This window comes from Lissotriton helveticus, chromosome 4_1, assembly GCF_964261635.1.
Source record: "Lissotriton helveticus chromosome 4_1, aLisHel1.1, whole genome shotgun sequence".
Taxonomy (NCBI): Eukaryota; Metazoa; Chordata; class Amphibia; order Caudata; family Salamandridae; genus Lissotriton; species Lissotriton helveticus.
This window is the reverse complement of record NC_136063.1, coordinates 53,060,105-53,075,006: the sequence shown is the minus strand read 5'-3', so window position 1 is coordinate 53,075,006 and position 14,902 is coordinate 53,060,105.

The following is a 14,902-nucleotide window of genomic DNA, read 5'->3' as shown; positions in this document are numbered from 1 at the left end:
GTTCTGTAGCCTTAGCTGGGAGGCATATGTTGGCTGCGAGTCTTCTGTCTTTATTCTGTTTATATGATCTCCCATCAGCCTTGATGACTCGTATAATACTTTTTTCACGTTTATTTGTGAGGCCTTCCTGCTTGTGCTCTGAGTTGGATTTGGTTGGGGGAAGCGGGATGCGTTGTTCGTCCGCCTGTTGACCTCACGCGTAAGGTCCGTGACTAAAGTGCTCATTATTCCTGGGAGCTTTTCCAAATTCTGCAATATTAGACTGCATCCACAGCCATCTTGTTTTACTTGTACATCCGTATTTGCCTCAGCTCTGCAAATCAGAGAGTTTAAAAGTTACAATTTAAAATCCAATCCTGAGATCAGACTTGCAACTGTTTGGAGTATGTTTATTTGTGTGTCCAACGTATCTGCGTGCATTATAGCCGCATTTGTTATTGAGATCAGAGCTTCATTGATCAATGTGAGGTGACTCTCTATTTTTTGAGGCACCGAGACAGTTTCCATTTCGGTTTTTGGGGAGACGGAGGGCCCCAGCTCGTTTGCACATAGAAGGAGCCTTGGGTCTGATGAATTAGAACACCCTTTATATGGAGAGCTCTCACTTTAAGGGGGAGGCCAAATGGTCCAGCTGAGGCTTCAGAGGAGTGGTGCAGTTGCCCGTAATATATCTTGTAATGGGAGGGAAGTCCTCACTTGTCACTAAGAAGGTAGTGGGGTAAGCCTCCGTGGATCCGCTGTCTGGATTTGTGGACACTGGTGTGCAGGTTGCTGAGTTTTTAGGGCAAAGCGAGCCTTGATCAATAGTGATTTCTTGTGCTTGAACGCTATTGCCCTCGACTATGATATTTTCCAGCGAAAATGGAGTGGCAAGTGGGGACCTTTGACTCAATGACACGTATATATTGCCTCATGCTGATGTACTAGCGATGGCTTCGATGCAAATTTTAAAGCAGGGTGCATCAGCTATTTTCCCAGGATTGTCAGGGTGACCTGATTTGCCTTTAGGCATTGTTTGTTGAAAATAGGCTCTAATGTTACTGCTGCCATTAGGACTGTTACTATTGCCGGTTGCGGTGAGTTCACTCAAATTTGAGTTTGAGTTTAAATTTCAATTCATAATCTTCACACTTATAGTTGGTGAAGGGTTAGTTGGCCGCTCGCCCAATTGTTGCCCCTCCCGTGAGGTCAAAGAAGAACTTACACTTCCTTTACCTGGAGGGTACAACATCTTAGACGTTTGGCATCTTATGGATTTAGGTGGGTGATAGTCAGCTTGAGGGTGGACCAAGCCTGCATTTTTTGTCCGCATGATTGTTCTATACTCTGAGCTCTGAGGTCCCGGGGGGTCCAGGTACACCTGTCTGGCAGTACTGATGGTCTTGTGGTCCTGGTTGCCTGGTGATTGAAACTGGTATTGGCCTTGTGGTTAGGTCGGGTGAGTCTATCTGGGTTTATCTGGGAGAATCTATCCGGCAATTACCTGGTTTTGAGCAAAGAAGGCTAGAAGCCTTTGAAGGCCTTTGGGGTCAAGCAGGTCCAGAGCCTGGGCCAGAGCCTGGGCAGAGAGCAGGGCACACTGGCAGACTGCAAGCCGCACCCAACCTAGTAGGGTCGCTTCCGCAGTCTTGCTGGGCTATACACTCTGTGGCCGCCAGTAGGGTAGCCGCGATCTCTGTGCTCTGCGCTCAGATTTCCACGCCACACACTGCACCGCATCTCGTTGTGTCTCTCAGCGCTGCCAGCCACGGCCAAGCGTGGGTGAAAGTGGGCTCAACTTGCTCCACGTGACTCTTCCCCAGTGGATTCCACATGGCTTTCTCAGTGATTGGAGCGAGCTCTTCCCCGCTGCAGGCTCTTGGTTCTAAGCCCCAAGCTCCAAGCCCTGAGCTCCAGTGAGGTGCGGTGCGGTACTGTACTGTGGCCAAATCGAGAGGGGGACCTGTGCAGGGCAATCGGTAAGGCGAGTGTCTGGGGTGTTTTTCTTCGGCGTCTCCGCTCTGCTTCTCTGGCTGCTGCTTGGCTCTGGTCCAAATGAAAACCTAGACTGCACCAAGATTGGCTGCAAGATGCAAGAAAAATCTCTATATATATATGTATGTAGAGTTACAGAAGGATAAGTGGAGAAGTTGCCCGGCGCTAGATGTCACTTCGCTGTTGTCCTTTCAGGGAATGTTCTAGACATTAAATCATGAACTGAGAAAAACACAAATTGCAGCTTAAATGTCCCTATAAATCCACAGCTCCATTCAGTTGGTGGTACAATACATCTGGATAATAGAAAAAATTGTTATTGAGGACAAGTGCCACAAAGTCCAATATCATACACAAATAGGAATAAGAGGTAGCCGACGTTATAATCAAAAAAAGATTTCAATGCCTTCAGTCCCAATTTATATGTGATATTCGTATACAAACTATTGACATCCATTGTAACCAAGATATACTCTAAGTCCCATGATATATCCGCGATCTGTCTAAGGAAATCTGGAGAATCTTTGACAAAAGACAGAAGTGTCTTTTATCAAATAAAAGACAAACAATATACATGTCTACAAATTTGGAAATATTTTCAGTGTAGGACTGTTGTACTTGGCCCTCTTGGCAGGTTCACCACTAAACTTTTTGCTTTTAAATATGTCCTGATGTTGTTGTTTTGGGCTTCTGTGCACTTTAGCACTGTGTCCCAGTGTAAAGTGCGTGCGCAGTCTGAGTGCGTGGGGTGAGATTGGCCTGCCCTCCAATAGGAATGCATGGGGGAGATGAGTGTCCATGGTAGTTCCTGATGTGAGAGGAGTGCAGGGGCGAGTTTGGTATGTGGGAACTCTGGAAATTAAATGCTGCGCGATGGTGTGCGCAGATTTAATGTGACTAGTGTAGAAGTACCACTTTTAGAAGTTGGCATTTCTGTGTGCAGTGAATGTGAATTGACTGTCTGGCTTGTGAGTGACAGGGGCTGGCTGGTGTGCTTGGCTCCAGGAGCCAGGATGGGTCTGCCCGGTGGTGAAAAGGGAGATCTGCATGTGGTTTGGGAGGGAGGATTTGCACCTGGGACCTGAATAGGGCTGTGCCTTCCCTCCACAATGCTGGATCCGCCCCTGTGGTGCGTCTGATGTCCCTGGCCCATCCTGTGAATAGAAGCAGATGAGCTGAGCAAAACAAAGTGCGTTAGTGCTCCCAAACCAGTTGCATCTCGTTTTCCCTAAACCCTGTGCTAGGAGACAAAGGAAATGTGGGTATAAGAAGTGGCTGTGACCCCATGTATGCTGTTCTCTCTTGTTCCTGACTTGGGGGGCCTGCTGCTGCTGCTGGGCACCAGGAAGAACCGCTACTGGGACTGCCTCCCTGCTGGAGAGCCCTGTGAGCTGGCACCTGGGCCCAGCCTTTGACCCCCCCCCCTTTCATACCAAGACTTTCCCTGGAAACTTTGGGCTGTAGTGCCTGGGAGAGCTTTATTTTTCATCCTGGGAAGCGTCTGATTGTGGTGCCCTTTTCTTGAGAGGGGTACAAAAGGGGGTGGTGATGGACGGAGCATCTGAACCAATCAAACACTCACACCCAGTCAAAAGATCTGGGTTTGAGCCATCACCGTTCTTTAGCCCACTCTGCCACCCCAGTTCAGACATGGTTATATGCAAATCAGTCTGACCCTGTGCCTCATGGGAACAGTCCAGCCCGAACTGCAAGCCATGCCTTCCCTGGACCGGAAACAAGCTTCCGAGGACCGGTTTCTGGCATTCCAGCCTTCTTCAGCCCGGCTTGCTTGAATCCAGTGGCAAAGTGAGCAAGGGACTCACGTCTGAGCATACCCTGCCACACTTATGGCGGCCAAAGCAGTACAAAAGAGGGTGGTGATGGACGGAGCATCTGAACCAATCAAACACTCACACCCAGTCAAAAGATCTGGGTTTGATCCATTACCGTTCTTTAGCCCACTCTGCCACCCCAGTTCAGACATGGCTATATGCAAATCAGTCTGACCCTGTTGTGGAAAAGTAAATTTTGCCATGTTATATGTGCCTACGTGTTCCCCATCTTATGTTATATGTGCATGATCGATATGCATGTATTCCCCTCTGATCGATTAAAGACGCAATTACAGTTGTGTCCATCTCTAGTATGCCAGTTTCCAGTCATCGTGAAAACAACGAATATCAGGCCTATGTAAAACTACGTTGCCACGTTTCACAGTGTGCACGTTAATTCATTGAATTGTCCCCGTTCCTAGGCCTCAAAAGGGCCCGGACTCAGATTCAGCTCCTGTCTCCTGAACCCTCTCCAAGGAGCGATACAGCCCCCACCTGCATCCCTGACCCTTAGCTTACTTCTTGCCACGCAGTGCCCGGCCCGGCCTGGCTCTGCCTCCCAGTCTGCCAAGAGTATGTTATGTTTCTAGTTATCAGTCCAGCCCTCCTTCTCTGCATTCCTAAGCTACTGAATCGCATCAATAGTTTCCGTCATGGTCTAGCCTTTATGTCTCCATGTAAGAGAAATACTGTATTAATATTCATGGAATATTCCTTACACACGCACTACATATAGAATTATGCATGCACCAGTCTTAATGTCTATTAGCCTTTGCCCTGATAACTTTTGGATTCTATCAACATGTACTCTAAACACCAGATACTAGATATGCCTGGGTACATGTCGCTCTGACACTCCAGACTTTAGTCTCCTCTTCTAGCGCAGAAGTCATAGCCCCAGTTTTCCCTGGTAACACGTCATTGCCCATTTGCGCGCACCACTAGGTTAGAGGTCCCAGCTGCTCAGGTAGCCCCCTCCATGTTTCCGCCCCTTTTATGACATATTCTGTTACGTTTACATCACATGTCTATGTATACGCCCTGTACACGCCTTCTTGTTACATCATTTTACCCTTATCTTTCGCGACTGTTACGAACCACGCCTACTGCTACGCCTACTGTATTGAATGTAATGTATTTTGTTTAACTATATATATTGTGCACTGTTATTAAAAGTTACCCTTGTCCGTTCCCAGATCCTGCCCCCGGCAGCTGCCATCCTATTCCCGTACAGGCTGTCCTGTTCCTGTCCTTTATGCCTGATTAAAGCCTGTAAACTCCAGCTACCTCGAATCTTGACTCTTATTTATTGAGCTACCTGTTTATTGATTATTCTGAAAAATAGATCCGGTAATAATTTATTTATTTACCACATAATGGCGCCCGAATAGGGACTTGCCCTTTCCCCACGCGCCGGAGAAGCCACGCAGGCCCCCTGATCCTCTGCAGCCGTGACGGAACCATACCGTGCACGTGCAGATATTTCTGCTTCAAGTATCCCTCAGGCCCACGGAGGAGACGGAGGTTGCGGTCCAGCGTCCAGACGAGGCGGTGGAGGAACGCGGCGAGTCCCGACCAGAGCCCAAGCCGAGAGTCCAAGGTCCGAGGTATCCGGAGGCCCACCTGTAACTGAAGTCCGAAGTTCGTCCGTCCGTCGTCGTAGCAGTCCAGTCCAGTCCGAGGCCTTCCGTTCTTGCTGCCCGGTGAGTACCGTTGCTGGGGTAGTATCTAGACAGGGTCAATTAATTTGTCTCTGGTCCGTGGGTTTGGGTACACAGATCCAACACGAAGTGTTCATCTAGGTGGACGCGGGTCCTGACGTGTCTCTTTATGGGACCAGTAAGTTTCGTACTGTTTTAGCAGTGCATCTAGTCATTCTAGTAAGTTTCTGTTCCAGTAAGTTCTGCTCTCGAGAAAATTCATGTATTCTGTCCGAACTGTTATTATAAATGTTATTTCATGTGTTTTCAATGTCGTGGTACGAGTGATTCGTTTTTCAGTTATTACTGTGTTTATCGTGTATTGTATTGTGTCCAGACTCCAGCCTAAGTTATGCCTTTGTTCTCGAAATTACGTGAGTTAAAAACTAGAAAAGGTCTGCTCGAGGAAGCAGTTCCTGTCCCGCCTAGGGACAGTCCAGGTCATTTTATGTATCATAAGCATGGCATAAGTGCCATATTATATCTAGACTTATGGGTGGAGTACACCAAGGAATTAGAAGAGAAATATAGATGGCCCGTATCAGGTACGTGGGATGCCGAGTGCATCATGCGAGTAGAAGAAGCATTATGGAAAAAGAAAGCCAGACAGTCCCAGAAAGATGCCATCGAGTTATGGCGCAAAGAATCTCATAAAAGAACCGAAAAAGAAATCAGAAAATCAGAATTAAGTAGGGAATCCTTAGAAAGAGCCCAAGAAAGGGAACTAATCGAAATAGGTGAACGAGTTAAAGCCGAACAGTCAGACAGACAGAGAAATGCCCTTATTAAGGGTATGTATCCTCTTCTTGCCGAGGGCTTGCCGAAAGCAACCCCGGAAGCATCATGTAATTTTCCGCCGCCATTAGTTCCGATGAAGCTACGTCACAAACCGACCGCAGCTGATATTTTTCTCTCGTCCTATTTGGACGACACAGTCCCAGAATATGCAAATACAGTTCCGCCAGCTCCCGTAAATAATGTAATTCCTGTCCCTCCAGCCACCGGGGCACCTGTTACAGCACCTGTTACGGTACCCCCGGTCCAGCCCACAGTAACTGAGTACAAGTACCCGCTACATCAGCCACTCTGCCAGCCCGTACGATACCCGTCGACGATTCCAGTTTAGGAGCCGCGGGGGGGGGGAAGTCCTCCTTGTAACCCGCCGCAACACAAACGTCCGTCATTTCTCGAGTTACATGAACGTGCGTTACAGCGTACGCCCAAACCCCAGTCCGTTGCAGATATCAAGCGTGCTCTCACGGAATGCCGTTATGATCCAGTCCCAGGCGATGATGATATGGTCATATATTCATTACGTGTAAGGCGAGTGACCGAGTATTTGGACACCCTACCGAATATGAAAGAAGATCTAGACAGAATATATCGTTTCATCCGTACAGGAGATGATCCAGGAAGTATTGGCGAAGCCATGTCTCAAAGGAAAGCTGAGACTCAGCTCCTGCTTTTAAAGTTTCTAATTAATTGTTTAATAAGGGAACAAGATTATCCAGATAAAGATCCGACGGAAATGAAAGTCCTGACAAGGTGGAGTGATCATATAGCCGAGGGAAGACACAAGACACTAGGTAGTATAGAGAGTATGTATAAGAAAATTCGTAAGGAAATAATAAGGTTACACGAGAAACGCAAAGCAGCACAAGTAAGCGAGAAAGAAGACGACTCTCCTACCGAAGAGGTAGACAACGAGAATCCTACCAGAATAGCGTATGTAGGTAAAACTAGACTTCCCGACCGACATTCACGCCTAGAACACAAGAAAGTTTTTCCTCTTCCAGCACCAGAACAAGGTTCTCTTGAGCAAGTATTTCAAGCTACCGATCACATTCTGAAATCACGAATCGGTTATAGTGAACTTAGTACCATGCATGAACAAGAACTAGTCCGATCAGCAGTCCGATGGGCTACTGATTCTACCACTTTTCCGGACGAAATAGTGGCACAAATGTTTCTGAAACTGCCCCCAGCCGAGCAGCGACTGGTGGGTATGTATATGATCCAGCACCTCATTACACTGTATGAGGGACAACATTCTGATCCAGGTCCGTTACATGATGTTCTGAACGAGTTACTCCAGTATAGATGGAGAGGTTTAGGTACCGATTTAATTAGTGTCATCCTAGAACAGCGCCACAAATACCGAACGTTTCTGAATCCGCATTTTGTTCATGTCTCACCTCCAGAAAGTAAATCATTTTACATAGATAGACAGCATCCGTTACGAGAAGTACATCCAGTTAGAGGAACGGGTGGTGGACTAGAACGAGTATTTGTTTACACCCCTATCACAAAGATGGAACTCTTAGAGATGAAAAAGTTAATTCCCTGTCACGACAAAGATCCAGCAGGGTTCCATCGAGAATTAAAAGACATGCTCCGTATGGGAGAATACACGTATCCAGATATCATTAAAATGTTAAAGGTCCTGTTGCCCGCAGGGGTATATGAAAAACTCAAGGAAAAAGAATGGGAGGTGGGAGAGAAAAAGATTGATTGGACAGCTCTAGAAGCTGAAGATAAAATACGAGTACCAGGTACTGGTCTTGGGGAAAAATGTAAAGAATTGCCTGAGTTATTGATACAGGTTTTGCCAAGGTTACTAGCCACGAGAAAGGAAGATTGGGATGCAATCTCAGCATGCAAACAGAAACAGGATGAAGACACTAGTGATTTTTATTCTAGATTTGAAAAATGTTTTATTATTAACAGTGGTTTGAAGACGAATAGCGAGTCATACCCTCATCTTTTTGTTACTAAACTAGTCGAGAATTCAAGTCCACAAGTTAAAAATCGAGTATTGAAAGTCGAAAGTAGTTGGCAAGCTAATACCCCGTCACAAATGCTTCAGATGCTCCAGTATCACCAGAACAGAATCAGGGAAGAGCAAGAACACGAAAGAAGACGTATGAAAGACACGAAAATGAAAGTATTAGTTGCACAATCTGTTCCACAAGACAGTCAGAAGAGGGGTCCGAATCAAGCCAGTCATCCTGCAGCTCCCGTTAAAGGGACATGCAATTACTGTAAACAGCCAGGTCATTTTATAAACGAGTGTGCAGTTCTGAAACACAACATAGCTACTGGTAAGACTAAAGAAAGACCACGTCCGCCTAGACAAGAACAAGTTTCACAGACTTCTCAGTCACCACAGAATGCACAACAGACAGTTCCAGCACCGCGGCCTATTGCTGCAACACAGCATGTTACACAGCAGATGTACCAGTATGCCCAGTCGGAGTATCCAGAGTATCAACAGTATTCATGAAACAGCCTAGAGAGGGAGGTAGGCTTGCCTCTCATCGAGATACCTGTAGATCAAGAGGGTCCCTATGTACACAGTCAAGTATTAGGGAAAGACAGAAAGTTTCTGATTGATACAGGGGCAAGTAGGACTACTATTAGTCATGACGAGGTTCCAGGGGCTCCGCTCTCAGGCTCTAAAATTTTTTCCCTTGGTTTTTCAGGAAAGCCTATTGTTAATGAAATTTCAAAACCAGTTTCCCTAGAAGTTGGTCCATTGTCCCGAACTACTGATTTGTTACTTACGAAATCATGTCCAGAAAATTTATTAGGCATTAAAACACTGAAAGAATTAGGTGCAGTAATTTGCTGCTCCCCAGAAGGAGTCCGATTGTTTTTGCGTGACTTTAAAGGTCACTATGTATTACGTGATTTTGATCCAAGACTACTGAATGTACCGCAGCATTTATGGGCGCAAGGTCCAACTGATGTAGGATGTATGCACATCACACCCCATCGTGTGACTCTCAAACAAGGTATAGTTTTGCCACGAATCAGACAGTACAGATTGCCACCTGAGGCTGTAGCAGCCTTATCCAAAATTATTGACGAGCTCATTGCTCAAGGAGTGGTTGTAGAAACTGACTCCAATGTTTGTAATTCTCCTATCATTCCAGTCTTGAAACGTACTGATCCAAATGCACCTCCAGTATATCGATTAGTGATTGATCTTCGAGAACTTAATAAATGTATCATACCCCAGTATCCAGTAGTCCCAGATATTTCTTCTCTATTAACAGCCATTGATTCTGAAGCTACATTTTTCACTGTTATCGACCTCAAGAACGCATTTTTTAGTGTCCCCATTCATCCAGACAGCCAGTACCTTTTTGTTTTTTGTTTAAATGGAAGGAGCTATAAATTCACACGAGCTCCTCAAGGTTTTACAGAAAGCCCTAGTATTTACAGTCAAGCACTTAAGAGACAACTAGACAATATTCACATGCCAACTGACACTGCCCTGCTCCAGTATGTCGATGATCTACTGATCACAGCCCGTTCTGAACGTGACTGCGAGCGAGCGTCACTTACAGTCCTGTATTTTCTGGCCGAACAGGGGCACAAGGTGTCCCCTTCCAAATTACAATTCTGTGTCCAGCAAGTGATCTACTTAGGCCACTTACTGTCCAAGTGGGGTAGGCAGTTGACACCAGACCGTATCCAGTTAATAGCGAGTCTTCCACAGCCCAAGACACAGAAGGAGGTACGAGCTTTTATTGGCCTCACTTCTTATTGCAGACAATGGATTCCTCAGTATGCATTTCTAGCCAAGCCACTGATACAGTTAACGACACAGGAGGCAGCCGTATCGACTGTCCTCCCTTGGACCCAGGAACATACACTTGTTTTTAATGAATTAAAGAAAGCCTTATGCCAAGCACCCGTTCTAGCAACACCGAACTACAGTAAGCCTTTTACACTTTTTGTCACAGAACGTGATGGTACTGCATTATCTGTTCTCACACAAGATCAAGCAGGACAGTAAAAGCCCTGTGCTTATTTTTCGAGCACATTAGATCCAGTAGCCCAGGCTCTGCCTGCGTGCCTCAAGTCAGTTGCAGCCACAGCTCTAGCTATCAGACAAAGTGATTCCATAGTATTAGGACACTCCCTGACAGTACAAGTTCCACATTCCGTGGAAGTTCTTTTAAACCGAACACAGACTCAGCACTTGACAATTGCACGTTTAACAGGTTATGAACTGACACTGTTCCAGCCACACATAGAAATCAGACGCTGCAACATTCTAAATCCTGCTACACTGTTACCGTCAGTTACTTCAAATCCTGCCACACATGACTGTGTGGAAGTTGTTAACACTATGACTAAGCCAAGACAAGACCTGACAGACATTGCATTACCTAACCCCGACCTGACACTTTATGTGGATGGTTCATGTATGAGAACTAGTACAGGAGAACTAGTAGCCGCGTATGCAGTAACTACTGAAACTGAAGTTATAGAAACACATCGTATTGACACCCTGTCTGCTTAAGCAGCAGAGCTAGTTGCTCTGACCCAAGCCTGCATACGTGCCAAGAACCTGAAAGTAAACATATATACAGATTCACGTTACGCATTCGGAGTTGTACACGACTTCGGAGTACTCTGGCAGGAGAGAGGTTTCATGACTTCTCATGGAACCAAGATTCAGCATGGTCTCCTCATTCAAGCTCTGTTAGATGCAATACATTTACCGACAGCTATCGCTATCATGAAGTGCAAGGCACATACGAAAGTTACTGACATCATTTCCCAAGGTAACGATCTAGCAGATCGAACAGCCAAGCTTACAGCTCAGACTCCAGACATTCCAGTTAACACGACACAGACACTCACTCCAGATCAGACTACCTGTATGACAGTTAAAGACCCTACACAAGATGTCATAGACATACAGTTACATGCTACTCCTGAAGAAATCCAGAAATGGTCCGAACAAGGAGGGGTCCAGACAGATCAAGGATGGTTGACGAAGGGAAAAGCCACATGGTTTCTCCCCGACTCTATGGTTCAAGTCATTATTAATACCGCACATAGTCCAGCACATCTAGGAGAAAAAGCTACGTTAGACAGTATTCAGAACCTTTGGTTCAACAAGCATTTACGAGCTGCAGCCAAGCAGAAAGTCCGTACCTGTATGATATGTTGTCAGTTCAATCCAGGTAAAAGTGTCCCGGTGGAACAAGGTGGATTCCAACCTCCTGACCACCCTTTTGAAGTCCTCCAGATGGATTACATTCAGATGGAGCGATGTCGAGGTTTCAAGTATGTCCTCGTAGTTGTATGCGCTTTATCCAGGTGGACAGAAGCATATCCAGTCCCAGATTACACAGCCGCGACCACTGCTAGGCAGTTGGTTCGTGAATTCTTTCCCCGCTATGGACTCCCTAGGGTCGTGTATTCTGATAACGGCCAGCCATTCTCATCTGAGCTTATGAAACATGTTTCCCTTTTGTTAGGGTACCAGTGAAAGTTCCATTGTGTGCGCCATCCTGAAGCAGCCGGTCTCGTAGAGAGACATAATCAGACCCTGAAAATCCGTATTGCCAAGATATGTAAAGAGAAAGGTGTAGACTGGCTAGTTGCCCTGCCAGTTGCCCTATTTTATATGCGGATGGTTGCACATTCCAGATCAGGTCTGTCCCCGTATGAGGTCGTATTCGGCCGCCCCCCAAACATGTGGGGTACACCTAGACCCCGCAGTATTACAGATGTTTCCAGTAATATGCTGACAGATTACCTAGCTTCCTTGATGTCTGCCCTACACTCTTGTCGTTCACAGGTTGCCGCCGCATTTCCAGACAACACCGAGGTGAAACCGCATGAAGTCATTCGAGGAAGCCTGGTGTTGGTCAGGAACTTTGATCGTTCAAGCCCGCTGGAGCCTCGTTGGAAGGAGCCACGTCTAGTTCTGTTAACCACGAGGACAGCAGTGAAGTTAGAAGGCCGCAAGGGATGGGTCCACCTGTCCCACGTCAAAAAATTCCATGGACTTCGTGAAAAATCTTTTGCTAAGGACTGTTCCATTACTAAAGACTGCCTAAAAACAGACTCTGAACTTGATTCCGAACTTAAAGTTCCTCTGTTAGAGAAAACTCCGCAACAGGAGTATAAATTGAAACTCCGGTCTAGTAAAATAAGTCAGCCAGTTTAATTGTCTAAGTCCCTCTCGGGTGAAACGGTTAGACAGGTCCCTGACATGTATGAGATAGACCCCCATAGTGAGAGAGTTAGTCAAAACTCTATGAGATGTATCGTTTTTCTAAGTTTTATATTGTTTCTAAGTCTTATGGTTACCTGCACAAGTTATGCATTACATTTATGTTTTCCAAGTTCTCATGTAAACAAGTTTTCTAATGCTACAGTAGAGCACACATTTAGTGATCTGCCTCCTCACGAACTATCCTATCGTCTTGCTATGAGAAATAACACATTTATCAGAATGTTACACTATTCACACCAGACCAGCAATGCCACTAATTGTTGGGTGTGTGGTCGACTCCCCCCTTTCCAGACACCGAAGGGAGTTCTGCCACTCTTTCCTTATCCGTTTTCACATAATGGTTCGTGTGGAGCATGGTCCACTTTAACGTCATCCTCCAATGATATGTCCCTTCTGAATAGAACATGTTTTCCAGACAAGCAAGGTCTCTCCCATAGAACAGGGTTAGATCTAGAAAATGAAGTATATGATTTAGGTAATTATTCTTCGAATGTTATGGTCCTGAATGTTCAGTCTGATACTACTCCAGATTTGCCTGCTATTTCAGTACTACCAGTCAAAGGCGAATTATGTGTCAGAAAGAATGGTTCCGCACATGTAGGACATAGTGATTGTACTACTATTGTCGAGTATAGTGACAGTGGGAAATCTATTTTTAAAGCCTCACGTCATTCTTATTTTGTTTGTGGTCAGACCGCATATGTTCGTCTGCCCCTCGATTGGGAGGGAACATGTTACATTGCCTTCCTACTGCCACCAGTTTTCCTAGCCCCATCTGATTATCACAGAAATACACATCTAGTACACGTCAGACCTAGAAGGGAGATCGAGTCCCCAATTGTCGATCAAACTGAAACTACTCTAGAACAGTATCAAGACTTTAATAAAGGTTTCTTCTTCTTTATAGGACCTGTCCAGAATAGTAAGTTAATACGTAGGTTAACCAGAACCCTTGAAGCAGTAGTGAATGAGACTACTTCTGCTCTAGGTAACTTAACTGAAGAGCAATCTGCTATGAGATTTGTCGTGCTCCAAAATCGTCTCGTTCTTGACGTCATACTGGCCGATAGAGGAGGAGCATGTAGAGTCATCGGATCTAGTTGTTGCATTTTCATTCCTAATAACGCGCCGTCTGTTTATTCAGCTATAACCAGACTTCACAAAATTGCCCATCAGTTACACCAGAATCCAGGCACCTGGACATGGTCCGGTTGGCTCTGGAGTATTATATCTGCCTGGGGATGGAAAGTATTATCATTCCTAGGTATTGCAGTAATGATCATATTCAGTTGCTGCCTCTGTATACAATGTGGCCCTGCGATTTGCGGCATTTGTGCTACCTCTTGTATCCCTAGTCCTAAGTCCCGTTCCAAGACAATTCGAGACGAGCAAATGATGCTATATGAAATGATAGATGGTATCATGAATATTGATGTTTCCTGATGGAAACGTAGGGCACAAGGAGGGAATGTGGAAAAGTAAATTTTGCCATGTTATATGTGCCTACGTGTTCCCCATCTTATGTTATATGTGCATGATCGATATGCATGTATTCCCCTCTGATCGATTAAAGACGCAATTACAGTTGTGTCCATCTCTAGTATGCCAGTTTCCAGTCATCGTGAAAACAACGAATATCAGGCCTATGTAAACCTACGTTGCCACGTTTCACAGTGTGCACGTTAATTCATTGAATTGTCCCCGTTCCTAGGCCTCAAAAGGGCCCGGACTCAGATTCAGCTCCTGTCTCCTGAACCCTCTCCAAGGAGCGATACAGCCCCCACCTGCATCCCTGACCCTTAGCTTACTTCTTGCCACGCAGTGCCCGGCCCGGCCTGGCTCTGCCTCCCAGTCTGCCAAGAGTATGTTATGTTTCTAGTTATCAGTCCAGCCCTCCTTCTCTGCATTCCTAAGCTACTGAATCGCATCAATAGTTTCCGTCATGGTCTAGCCTTTATGTCTCCATGTAAGAGAAATACTGTATTAATATTCATGGAATATTCCTTACACACGCACTACATATAGAATTATGCATGCGCCAGTCTTAATGTCTATTAGCCTTTGCCCTGATAACTTTTGGATTCTATCAACATGTACTCTAAACACCAGATACTAGATATGCCTGGGTACATGTCGCTCTGACACTCCAGACTTTAGTCTCCTCTTCTAGCGCAGAAGTCATAGCCCCAGTTTTCCCTGGTAACACGTCATTGCCCATTTGCGCGCACCACTAGGTTAGAGGTCCCAGCTGCTCAGGTAGCCCCCTCCATGTTTCCGCCCCTTTTATGACATATTCTGTTACGTTTACATCATATGTCTATGTATACGCCCTGTACACGCCTTCTTGTTAC